Genomic DNA, 11,670 nt, shown 5'->3' with positions numbered 1-11,670 from the left:
TTTTATTTTGTCGGTTTTCCTTTTAATTTCTTATCTTTTATGTAATCTTGCTTGCTGGTGGTTTACAATAAGGAAAATACATTTGGTTTTGACACAAGACACAACAGTAGACCTTTCTGATGTACTTGTTTATCCAACTAGGCATACGTAGCTTGATCAGCAAGGAACCTTCATATATCCTGTTTAGCAGATCGGATTGAACAGATGTGGGGCAGAATGATGGTGTGACAAGTCACATCTCCATTGACTGCAAGATGTATGGGTGAGCGCTACACTTTGCAGCATAAAATCAGATAAACGATCATCAGGACAATTGGAAACATTTGCTAATAAAATCAAATGATCCAACTATTTTTCAGCTGTTGTCCTGCTAGTTCATGCCCATAAAGATACTCCTTTAGAATGGTTTTCATCTACAGATCTGAACGATACTTGTTCATTGTATTACAGGATTAGCCAACTGTGGGTTCGTTTCGGTTACCCACCGATGATTGGGAAATTATTAATCTCCTTGGATAAGACTTGTAATTTCACAAAATGCATGAGCAAATGCATGTGCACATTATAATAATAAACTCTGCTAATAAATATAATTACAGAAAAATCTGGTGGGTCACTAACAAAAACGTTCAAGATCAGAGCATGGGACTCCCTAAGGCCAGCAAAAGTTAACCACCCCAAGGCATCACACAAAATAGTTTGGGTTACTTGTGGTACTTAAAAATATTGGTAATGGTGGTAAAAGTTTCCTGATGGTGTAAGAAATCTCCCATTGCCACGGATACTGATTATGTCGCGTTACTTATGGTTCTGTCTGCAGCATCATCAGAGTCTCCTCATGCTTTTGCCCTGCAAATCACTCTGCCCTCAGAAATCAGTGATCATCTGCCCCGGACTGACACAGATGGAGTAAGCACTGGCATTAATACTACAGATGTTAGTGAGCACCCCGGAGTTAGTACACAGCCAGATACAGAGGGAACTGATTCCTGACTGCACAATACTGCTCTGCTACTCCTTAATATAAGGACATGCGTACAACTCCCTCTACTCATAAGTACTGTGGATTTTTCAAATTGAAAGGAGGGGGTACTAAATGAAAAGCCTAACCAAGGGATACATAAATGGTTGGGAATCACTAGTACAGATGGTCATACAGTACTGCGAGTAGTTGCAGCAGTGTATGGCCAGCTGATTCCCCCTTGAGCCGCCTGGGACTTTCTTGGGCAATATGATTGCATGCTGTCATTCCCTGATGCTGGGAGGGGGACTGAGTTGGAGGTCAGACCTGCAGCAGATCCGACTCTGATCTGATGTGCACAGGTCCGATTTGGCCACTTGCCACTCTTCACCTGATTTCTTTGCCCCATACAGGCATATGCTCTTATGTTCTTTGTCCCCTCTTTTAATTTGTAGCATTACAAGTTAGATTGTCTACTGAGTTCCTTTAACGTCATATGTTCCAGGTCTGTTTGAGATATCTATTTTTATTCTTTGAGCACCTCAATTAATAATTGCTGTAATTCACACTAATCATTTTATATTGAGATTTTCTTTTACAGTAAAATAAAAAATATTGGTCTAACAATGCATTAATGTATAGTCTTAAATATTTATAGGCACCAGTACATGTTGAAAATAATTTCTTGTAAGATAACATTGTTAACAAACAAAATTCTAAAAGTTCCTTATACACTATGCTATTGAATATGGGCAACTGAGTGCATCTCCATTATAATGCATACATTCTACAACCTATACAGCAAATTAAGTCGGAGAAGGCAATGGTAATGTTGAAAAGTATGTAAATGTCAGTTTTGGATACTTTGGTGCTGTGTAATGGCTAATGGACACTACTGGGTGGTTTAACATGGCTAATGGACACGACTGCTGTGTAGCAAAGCCCCTTTTATATACTCCCCCCCCCCCCCCCCACACACTCCTGTGGTGTGCACTGGCCCTGTTTCAAATATGTGGGGGTACCAATTCTGAATTGCCACACCTTTTCCTACCACAATGACAATCAAACTGTGTCCAAATTCTCAATGTGATCGCTGTTAATAACCAATCACAATGCATGCGCAGTGCAACTCAGATGCATGTACAATAAAAGGAAAAATGTACTTGACCACACAAACCTCAACAAAGGGTCCACCTTTGAATCAGGACCAATGTTCTGTAGAAATCACTCCCCGCCACTTTGAAAATGATTATAGTAGATTTAAATAGAATGGAAATACAATGATCAGCTTGCAACACATTTGCATCCAATTAATTTTTTTTACAATAATTAATGCAGTTGGCCACTGGAAAATAGCAAATAATGTTAATGTTTACTATCTTAATATTTACTAGCATCAAAATAGTCAAATTTACACTTAGTCTGTGAAACATCTGTGTCGGAAACTGGTACATTAAAATAAAGGCAAGATAAATAGATATGTACAGTAATAATAAAGAGGCTCACTAGCAATGTTGTCTAGGCAACTACTGTATAAACGCAGCTGAGCGAAGCAAGAGCTGCTCTTGTATAATGAAAGGCATAAACCAAACCTCAGAAAACCGTTACTGGTATCTTCAATACCTATTAAGTGGAAGATATGATCAAGTGCAAAAGCTAATATAGTGTGTGAGAAGAAAAAGTAACTTTGTTTGCTTTGCTTATAGGAAAGCAAGATAAGACTATTTTTGTTTAACTTCCATTTTCAGTACTGATATTTGTTTCATCCGTTTATTGCGTTAAAGATCGGTAGCAAGTAGTGTTAGCCTAGTGATTATAGTAGTACATGAATATTTGTTACGAAGCGGATTTCTAGGGAATTTGACAGTATAAGAACGTAACCTATGTATTTTAATGTTTTATAATTCTGAATTGGTTTTATACCATGCCAGAATTTTAGAGTCTGATACTTAGGGTGGTATACATCGGTGGTTCTCAACCTCGGTACCTCAAGTACCTCCAACGGTGCACATTTTCCAGGTCACCTGGCAGGTGCACTCATTATTTACTGACATTTTAAAAGCTCACACGTGAAGATAATTATTTCACCTGTGATTCTGTGTGGAGACCTGCAAAACGTGAACTATTGGGGGTCCTTGAGGACTGAGGTTGAGAACCACTGGTATACATGATGATATGTTGGTGCTAATCATCTGAATAATCTCATAATGCAGACAATCCTATTATACAAATGATAGTAGGTGAACCTGATTCTCTACACTGTGTAGCCAACTCATTCCTTCATGTTGTGTATTGTTGTTGTTTGAAGGTGTAACCACCTTGAGAATGTATCTTTTATTTGTACCTCCTAACAAGGCAAATTATAACCTTTTGCAAAGCGTTTATCAGGTGGATGAAATTGTATGTCATAGCGCTATTTTTTCCCTGCATATTTAAGAAACTTTGATTACATAATAGGAAAGATTACTTCATTTGTAGATAGTACTTAAGGGAAAACCTAGATCCCAAAGAAAATAACCATGGTTTTACTTTGAACAACTGCTATCTCAGTTATAGATAGCAGGTACTAAATACGTTTTACAGTATTACCTGCCCTGTATTGTATACCCATGCACACACATTTCTTCATTTTAAGCTGGATACACATTGGATGATGTGTGAACCACACAACATCGGCAAGTACATACACAGTACCCGATTCCGGCCTCGACGAGTGGCAGTGGGGTATTGGTCTTTATGGCTCTTGTTAGCATTATCATCCTTTGTACTGCATGTATAGGCAATGGAGTGTGTCGCTGATGAAACGCTGGAGAGGGTCTGGTCAGCAACATAATGCTTACACAATGGATGACTTTCTGATTTTTGTCATTCTGACTTGTCCGACTGGGCAATATTGTAAAGAATGCTGATCGGTGTGTTCCCAGCTTAAGAAAGATTAGGCTACAGATTGATTCAATATAGCTGGTACTCCTTTTCATGAGGGAGCTGTACAAAAATTAGAACTGTAATTTGGAGGGTCTTACCTGAAACAAAAAGTATATTCTTTGATAACAATACTAAGACCTTAATAAGAAACCAAAAGACTAAGGGGGCTATTCAATCTTGGATCACAGCTGTCGATCCTGCCGACAGCCTTGATCCTGGCCTGTTTGCGGTCAGCCCCACAGCTGAATGACAGGCGGGATTCAATGACCTGCCTGCCAATCGACGCAAAGGGGGCATGGCCGTGAAAACAGCCGTGGATTGTTGATCTGTGGCCGGGATCGCGACAATCCATGGCCGTTATCGGCAGAACGAGCCTGACAGTTTCTAAAGTCTGGCCCATTCTGCCGTGATCCCACTTCAATGCTGTTGCTAAAGACAGCATTGAATAGGGAGCTGCCGCTATTTCCCCGTCGGAAATAGCGGCGGCATTTTGAATACCCCCCGAAATCTCTGTGGTCCAACACAATGCAAACAATTTTTATACTGTATATTTATTTTATTACCACTGATCACTCATTTATGGATAGAAACTGATTAGACATTAGCACTAGTACATTTGACATTCAAACAGATTAAGTTTTATCATCATCATGTATATTTTTGGATTATAATAACTTAATACATTAAATCATATCAGTGCTGAGAAATGTAAATTGACATTCTAATTCTTACATATTTGGAGATCTGAGTCCCAAAATCTTGAATATCTTCTATTCCACATCTCAACTAAAAAATACATCATGTCAATTGGCACACTTGAGTTCAGATTAAGCCAGTGGGTCCCAAACATGGGTAAATGTATAGTATGACTGGTTGATATATTGGAGAAGCGGTATCGGAACGGTTATCCCTCATGTATGAAAGAGGAGGAGGAACGTGCTCTGCAGGTGTCAGACAATTCATACATTGCCCCCCAGCTATCGACATGCTATCGATAATGGTCGCTGCCTGAACACTGCAACAGTACACGGCTGTGGGGGTGGAGGTGGAGGGGGGACTATTGGCTGCACTTAACAATTCTCTATTTTAAAGACTTTAACTCTTTGTTGAGGCCTGGCATTGTACTATCTCAGTGAGAAGGAGGTATGACTGGAATGCAACAGATCAGGGCTGACATCGGAAATGTTAGGGTCTGGGACAGATGACAGACAGGGCCCCTTATCCCCCACCCCATCTACCAGAAAAAAAATCTAGCTATAAGACTATTGAACAATATCGGCAGCGGGTGAATTTATTTACAGTTTCTTATATAGCGCAGTAGATTCTGTTGCGCTTTACAATGGTAGTGATAAAACAAACTGGGTAACAACAGACAGACTTGGAGGTAGGAGAGCCCTGCTGCAAGCTTACAATCTATAGGGATATAGGAGGGAAACACAAGGACATACATCAGTAATAGCATAGCAGTCCCACCAAGTTACAAGTCCAGAAGGGAAGCTATAAAATACATAAGTGCCTCAGAGGGTTATGCGTATGGAACTTAAATATGATAGGCTTGCCTGAAGAGGCGAGTTTTCAGGGAACGCTTGAAAGTTTGGAGGCTAATGGAGAGTCTTATTGTGTGTGGAAGGGCATTCCATAGGATGGGAGCAGCCCTATGAAAGTCCTGTAATAGTGAATGGGAGCTAGTGATCCGTGCAGAAGAGAGATGCAGATCTTGTGCAGAGCGGAGTGGTCGAGATGGGAGATATTTTGTGATAAGTAGAGCTATATATGCTGGTGCAGTATGGTTATTAGATTTATATGGTAGTAGAAGTGTTTTAGATTGAATACGGTAAGCTACAGGAAACCAATGGAGGGACTGGCAGAGCGGATCAGCAGACGATGCGCGTCTTGCAAGGAAGATCTGCCTAGCAGCAGCATTTAAAAAGGATTGTAGTGGTGAGAGTCTGTTCTTGGGAAGACCAGTTAGGAGAGTATTGCAATAATCAATGTGGGATATAATGGATAAGAGATTTAGTAGTGTCTTGTGTGAGATACGGTCATATTTTGGATATGTTTTTTAGATGCATGTAACATGATTTGGAGACAGATTGAATGTGGGGAAGAAAGAACAGGTCAGAGTCGAGGATGACCCCTAAGCAACGGGCTTGTGGGGTAGGGTAGATTGTCGAGTTGTCAACAGTGATGGAGATATCAGGATGGTAACTGTTCTTAGTTGGCGGCAATGTAAGTATTTCTTTTTTGGAAATATTGAGTTTGAGTTGGCGAGAAGACATCCAAGATGAGATGGCAGAGAGACATTCAGAGACTCAGCCCAAAACCACTGGTGACAACTCTGGGATTAATAGATAGATTTGAGTATCATCCGCATATAAGTGATACTGAAATCCGAAAGAGCTGATTAGTTTGCCAAGCGAGGAAGTATAGATGGAGAAAAGCAGAGGACCTAAGACTAAGGCTTGCGGAACTCCGACTGACCGAGGTAGTGAAGAGGAGGTAGAGTCAGAGAAGCGAACACTGAAAGAGCGATCAGATAGGTAAGATGTGAACCAGGAAAGGGCTGTATCAAGACCTAGGGAGTGTAGTGTTTGTAAAAGAAGACTGTGATCCACAGTGTCAAATGCAGCAGAAAGATCTAGAAGAATAAGTAGTGAGTAATGACCTTTAGACTTAGCAGTTACCAGATCATTCACCACTTTTGTCAGTGCTGTCTCAGTGGAGTGTTGAGAGCGAAAGCCTGACTGAAGCGGGTCTAATAGAGTGTGAGAGTTAAGAAAGTTTGTGAGGCGAGAGTAGAAAAGTCTCTCCAGTAGCTTGGTCAGAATTGTGTTTTTTTCAGAATGGGAGTAATCCACTGCATGTTTGAGCAGTGATGTAAAAGTACCAGTAGCAAGAGAGAGATTGCATATTTTAGTTAAGGTTGGAATAAGCACAGGAGATAGAGTTTTAATGACTTGTGCAGGTATAGGATCAAGAGGAAAGGTAGTTTCATCTCGGATGTTATCAATCTTGTCCTTTAAAGTAGGAGGCAAGTTCTTGTGCACTGATGGTAGCCGGTGGAGGGGGAGGGTACAGAAAAGACTTAAATGTGTTAAAAAGTCACTTAGGGTTGGTGGCATGAGAAGAGATGAGAGATTGGTAGTATGTTTGTTTGGCAGTGTCCAAAGCATTGCAGTAGGAGTGGTAGTCTTCTATGTGAGGAAATCAGTCATATTACGAGATTTACGCCATTGGCGTTCTACTTTGTGTGACTGGTTTCGTAGTTGTTTTGGAGTGCCACGGTTGACATCTAAGCCTACGTGGGGTATAATGGGTAGCTGGAGCCACTTCATCAAGGGCTGTTTCAAGAGTCTGGTAGAGGTGGGAAACAGCAGAGTCAGGAGAGGTAAATGTAGAAATTAGTGAGAGCTGTTGTTGCAGGGTGGTGGAAAGTTGTGGAAAATTAATAGCATTAGTATTTCTGCGAGTTTGTAGGCTTGCATGATTTCTGTGTCAGTGAGCTTGGGATAATGGAGGAGAGCGAGAGGGTAATGAGATTGGGTACTTATGTAGTATCTGGGCTGCCGATTTTTTGATTGTATGCCTTAAGTTAAGGCATACAATCAGATGCGATGCGATGCGATATCGCATCGCATCGCATGCGACCATCGGATGCGATGACCCAATTTTTCCATAGGAATCAATGTTAAAATGGACTGAGTCCATTTTAACATGGAATTCAATGGGAAAAAGGGGTCCTTTTCATACCCCTACTATCCAAGTGGGCATGGAGTTGGATATAAACCTGTGGCGAGCGTAGCGAGCCACCGAGCCCGAAGCGTGGCGAGCGAAGCGACGGTATTCTGTGTCCGCTCGCCACGCTTCGGGCTCGGTGGCTCGCTACGCTCGCCACAGGTTTATATCCAACTCCATGGCCACTTGGATAGTAGGGGTATGAAAAGGACCCCTTTTTCCCATTGAATTCCATGTTAAAATGGACTCAGTCCATTTTAACATTGATTCCTATGGAAAAATCGGGTCATCGCATTGCATCGCATCGCATCCGATGGTCGCATGCGATGCGATGCGATGCGATGTACCCGATTTAGAAATCGGCAGCCCAGATACTACATAAGTACCTGAGATTGTGATCAGAGAGAGGGAAGGGAGTGTTGGTAGAATCAGAGACTGAGCACAGCCTGATGAAAACAAGGTCAAGGCAGTGGCCTTCCTCATGAGTAGAGGTGTCAGACCACTGGGAGAGGCCCGAGAGAGGAGGTTAGATAGAGGAGTTTGGAAGCATGTTAAGATGGTGGACTATCAATAGCAATATTGAAGTCACCCAGGATGATAGTGGAGATGTCAGAGGATAAGAAATGGTGGAGCCTAGGCAGAGAAATCTTCCAAAAATTGAGATTTCGGAAGCCCATGTGGGTGATAGATAGCAGCCACATGCAGAGAGAAAGAAAAAAAAAACCCTAATGAAGTGTACTTCAAATGATGTAAATGTGAGTGAAGGAACTGGTGGTAGAACTGAGTATGTGAAAGCTTGTAACCGTAATTGACCAACCCCACCTCCTTTACAGTTACCAGGCCTGGAGGTGTGAGTGGAAACCACAATTTGACAGTGCTGCAGGCGAGGCCGTGTCTAATTGTGTGAGCCAGGTTTCTGTAATGGCCAGCAGGTTGAAGTTGTGAGAGATGAAGACATCATGGATGGATGTTAATTTATTGCAAACAGAGCGTGCATTCAATTGGGCACATTTAAGTTGTTTGGTGTGTGGTGGGAGGCATGTGATATTTATGAGGTTAGCTGAATTTTTAGGCTTAGAAGCAATTAAATCTGAGTGGGACAGGTGGTTGGGGCCTGGGTATGGTGATATGTCACAGCTAATAAGATTAGAAAGGAGAGATAGATATAGGTGGATGGTTGTGTTTTTTTGTATTGGTGATGGGATGTGAAAGTACAAGTAGAGAAGTAAGTAAAGAGCTCATGAGTGTTTAGAAGAGGGGAGTGAATAATGGAAGAGGCAATGCTGAGTGGTGAGTGTCAGGGAGATTATAGGAATGTTTGAAGTTTGGTGAGTATACCATGTAATGAAATGAGAAGTAGCATTTTTTTCTTCTTCTTCTTCTTTTTAGAGCCTAGAAGGAGAGAGAGGATTTAGATCAGATAAATATGTTTGTCACTAAATAAAGTATATATATATATACACAGTATATATATATATATATATATATATATATATAGACTTATTTCACTTTTGCACCTAAGGGGGGGGGGGGGGGGGAGGGAAAGGGAATAATAACACTTCTGGTCTTTACGTTTTTAAACACTTATTGAATTTAAAAAGTTTAGGAAATAGAGGAAAACAACATTTACACTGTAATTCTCGGTGGTACCGAATGGAAAAGACCCCCTAAAATATCTCACGGAGGGGAGTCCGCCAGCCCCTTAAATAGTGGCTGAATTCTATAAGCACTCAGCCTGAGAGCTCACAAAATATCTGGTCTTGTTCACTGTGCTGTCACCCGGTACACAATGTATAGAGTTTAGTGAATAGGGGAAAACAACACTCACACTGTAAATTACTAATGTACTGAATAGAAGGACCCCCCATAAAGTATCATATATGATGGCAGGGAGCCTCTGATTTGTTTATTTATCTATGCAGTCACTCTTTCTCTCATAATAGTAGCTGAAATCACATAAACGCGCAACCTTCTCTTTTGCCTCCCCTCCTTTCCCCTCCCCGCATCCTCTCTCCGCTTATCTTTTCCGTTTGGAACTGAGTAAAGATGGGGAAAGCTTGATACTGAAGTTCTTTTTACTGGAATAGTGTTTATAAAACCGGCATTTGAAGAAAATAGACTGTTGTACCCATAAGGTGGTATAAGAGGTAGTAGACATATGTGCTGGGGCGCTTCTAGAACTTGTTGCTGGGTCCCCATACATTCATGGTCACACATATACATACATACAGTTGTGTTTAAAATTATTCAACCCCCAATGCTGTAAAGGGGTTTAGGGACTATAGTGTACATTTGGAATTGTATTCAGAATGAAATCCTACAAGGACGTTTTAAAGAACCAAATGCAACTAAACTGACATCAATTGTTTATATAACACAGTAGTAAATGTGTATTTTGTGGTTTCTTCATTGCCACAATTATTCAACCCCTTAAAGACTACCACTCTGAAGAAGAGAGGTTAATTCTGGTGTTTTCAATCAGGTATTGAAAACACCTGTGGATGTCACCGAGCACCAATCAAGCATAATAAGCACCAATTAGGCAGCTTTAAAATGACTGTGATACTCAGCTCCTTCTAGACATTTACTGGTGTGGTTACAAACATGGTGAAGTCAAGAGAATGGTCCAGGAAGACAAGAGAAGAGGTGATTTGTCTTCACAGGAAGGGCAATGGCTATAAGAAGATTGCAAAGAAGTTAAACATACCAAGAGACACCATAGGAAGCATCATTCGCAAATTCAAGGCAAAGGGCACTATTGAAATGCTACCTGGTCGTGGAAGAAAGAAGATCCTGACTTCGACTGCTGTGCGCTACCTGAAGCGTAGAGTGGATAAAAGTCCCCGTGTGACTGCTGAGGAACTGAAAAAAGATTTGTCAGATGTGGGTATAGAAGTTTCAGCTCAGACAATAAGGCGCACACTGCGTAATGAAGGTCTCCATGCCAGAACCCCCAGGCGCACCCCCTTGCTGTCTCCCAAGAATAAGAAGAGTCGACTGCAGTATGCCAAAAGTCATGTGGGCAAACCACAAAAGTTGTGGGATAGTGTTCTGTGGACTGATGAAACAAAATTAGAACTGTTTGGGCCCATGGATCAACGCTATGTTTGGAGGAGGAAGAACAAGGCATATGACGAAAAGAACACCTTGCCTACTGTGAAGCATGGCGGAGGGTCAATTATGCTTTGGGGCTGTTTTGCTTCTGCAGGTACAGGGAAGCTTCAGCGTGTACAAGGTACCATGAATTCTCTTCAGTACCAGGAGATATTGGATGAAAATGTGATGCAGTCCGTCACACACCTGAGGCTTGGGAGACGTTGGACCTTTCAACAGGACAATGATCCCAAGCATACCTCCAAGTCCACTAGAGCATGGTTGCAGAGGAAAGGCTGGAACATTTTGCAGTGGCCATCGCAGTCACCAGACTTAAATCCGATTGAGAACCTCTGGTGGGACTTAAAGAAAGCAGTTGCAGTGCGCAAGCCTAAGAATTTGACTGAACTGGAGGCTTTTGCCCATGAAGAATGGGCGAAGATACCCGTAGATCACTGCAAGACACTTGTGTCAAGCTATGCTTCACGTTTAAAAGCTGTTATAACTGTAAAAGGATGTTGTACTAAGTACTAAGATTGAATGTCACTTGGGGGTTGAATAAAAACTAATAATGATGTGAGCACAGAAAAGACATTTGTGGTTATTTCATTATAAACTTAAGTTTATATTTCTCTGACCTACAAGTGCCTCTTTCATGTAAATGTAAGCAAGATGACTGAATGATCAAAATCAATGTCAAACTGGCCAAAACATTCAATTTCAGTGGGGGTTGAATAATTTTGAAGACAACTGTATATTTATAAACATGGATTCCCGGGAGGAGGACTAAAAACCTTATAAGATGTGGGAGAATGAACCCCCAGGGAACAGAAGAAAATATGTCTGCAACAAGACTCTGAATAAAGGTGGAGGAGATAGCCCAGTGGCTTAATACGGGATCATCAGAGTATATATCTCGAACCCTCGTTGAGGGAATAGCCGAACCTGGGAGATGG

General features: G+C 41.4%; 1 long non-coding RNA gene across 1 annotated transcript in view; it reads right to left on the bottom strand.

Annotated features, from left to right (window-relative positions):
* Positions 1-8,966: 8,966 nt before the first annotated feature.
* The window catches only part of LOC146074581 (uncharacterized), an 81,082-nt gene continuing 78,378 nt past the window's right edge, over positions 8,967-11,670 (bottom strand). The window contains exon 3 of the long non-coding RNA XR_014473436.1: positions 8,967-9,013. This is a non-coding gene — a long non-coding RNA (uncharacterized LOC146074581). The remainder of the gene's footprint in view (positions 9,014-11,670) is intronic.

The sequence above is a fragment of the Crinia signifera genome, chromosome 4, assembly GCF_055691185.1.
Source record: "Crinia signifera chromosome 4, ASM5569118v1, whole genome shotgun sequence".
NCBI classification, from domain to species: domain Eukaryota; kingdom Metazoa; phylum Chordata; class Amphibia; order Anura; family Myobatrachidae; genus Crinia; species Crinia signifera.
This window is presented reverse-complemented; position numbering and strand designations above follow the sequence as displayed.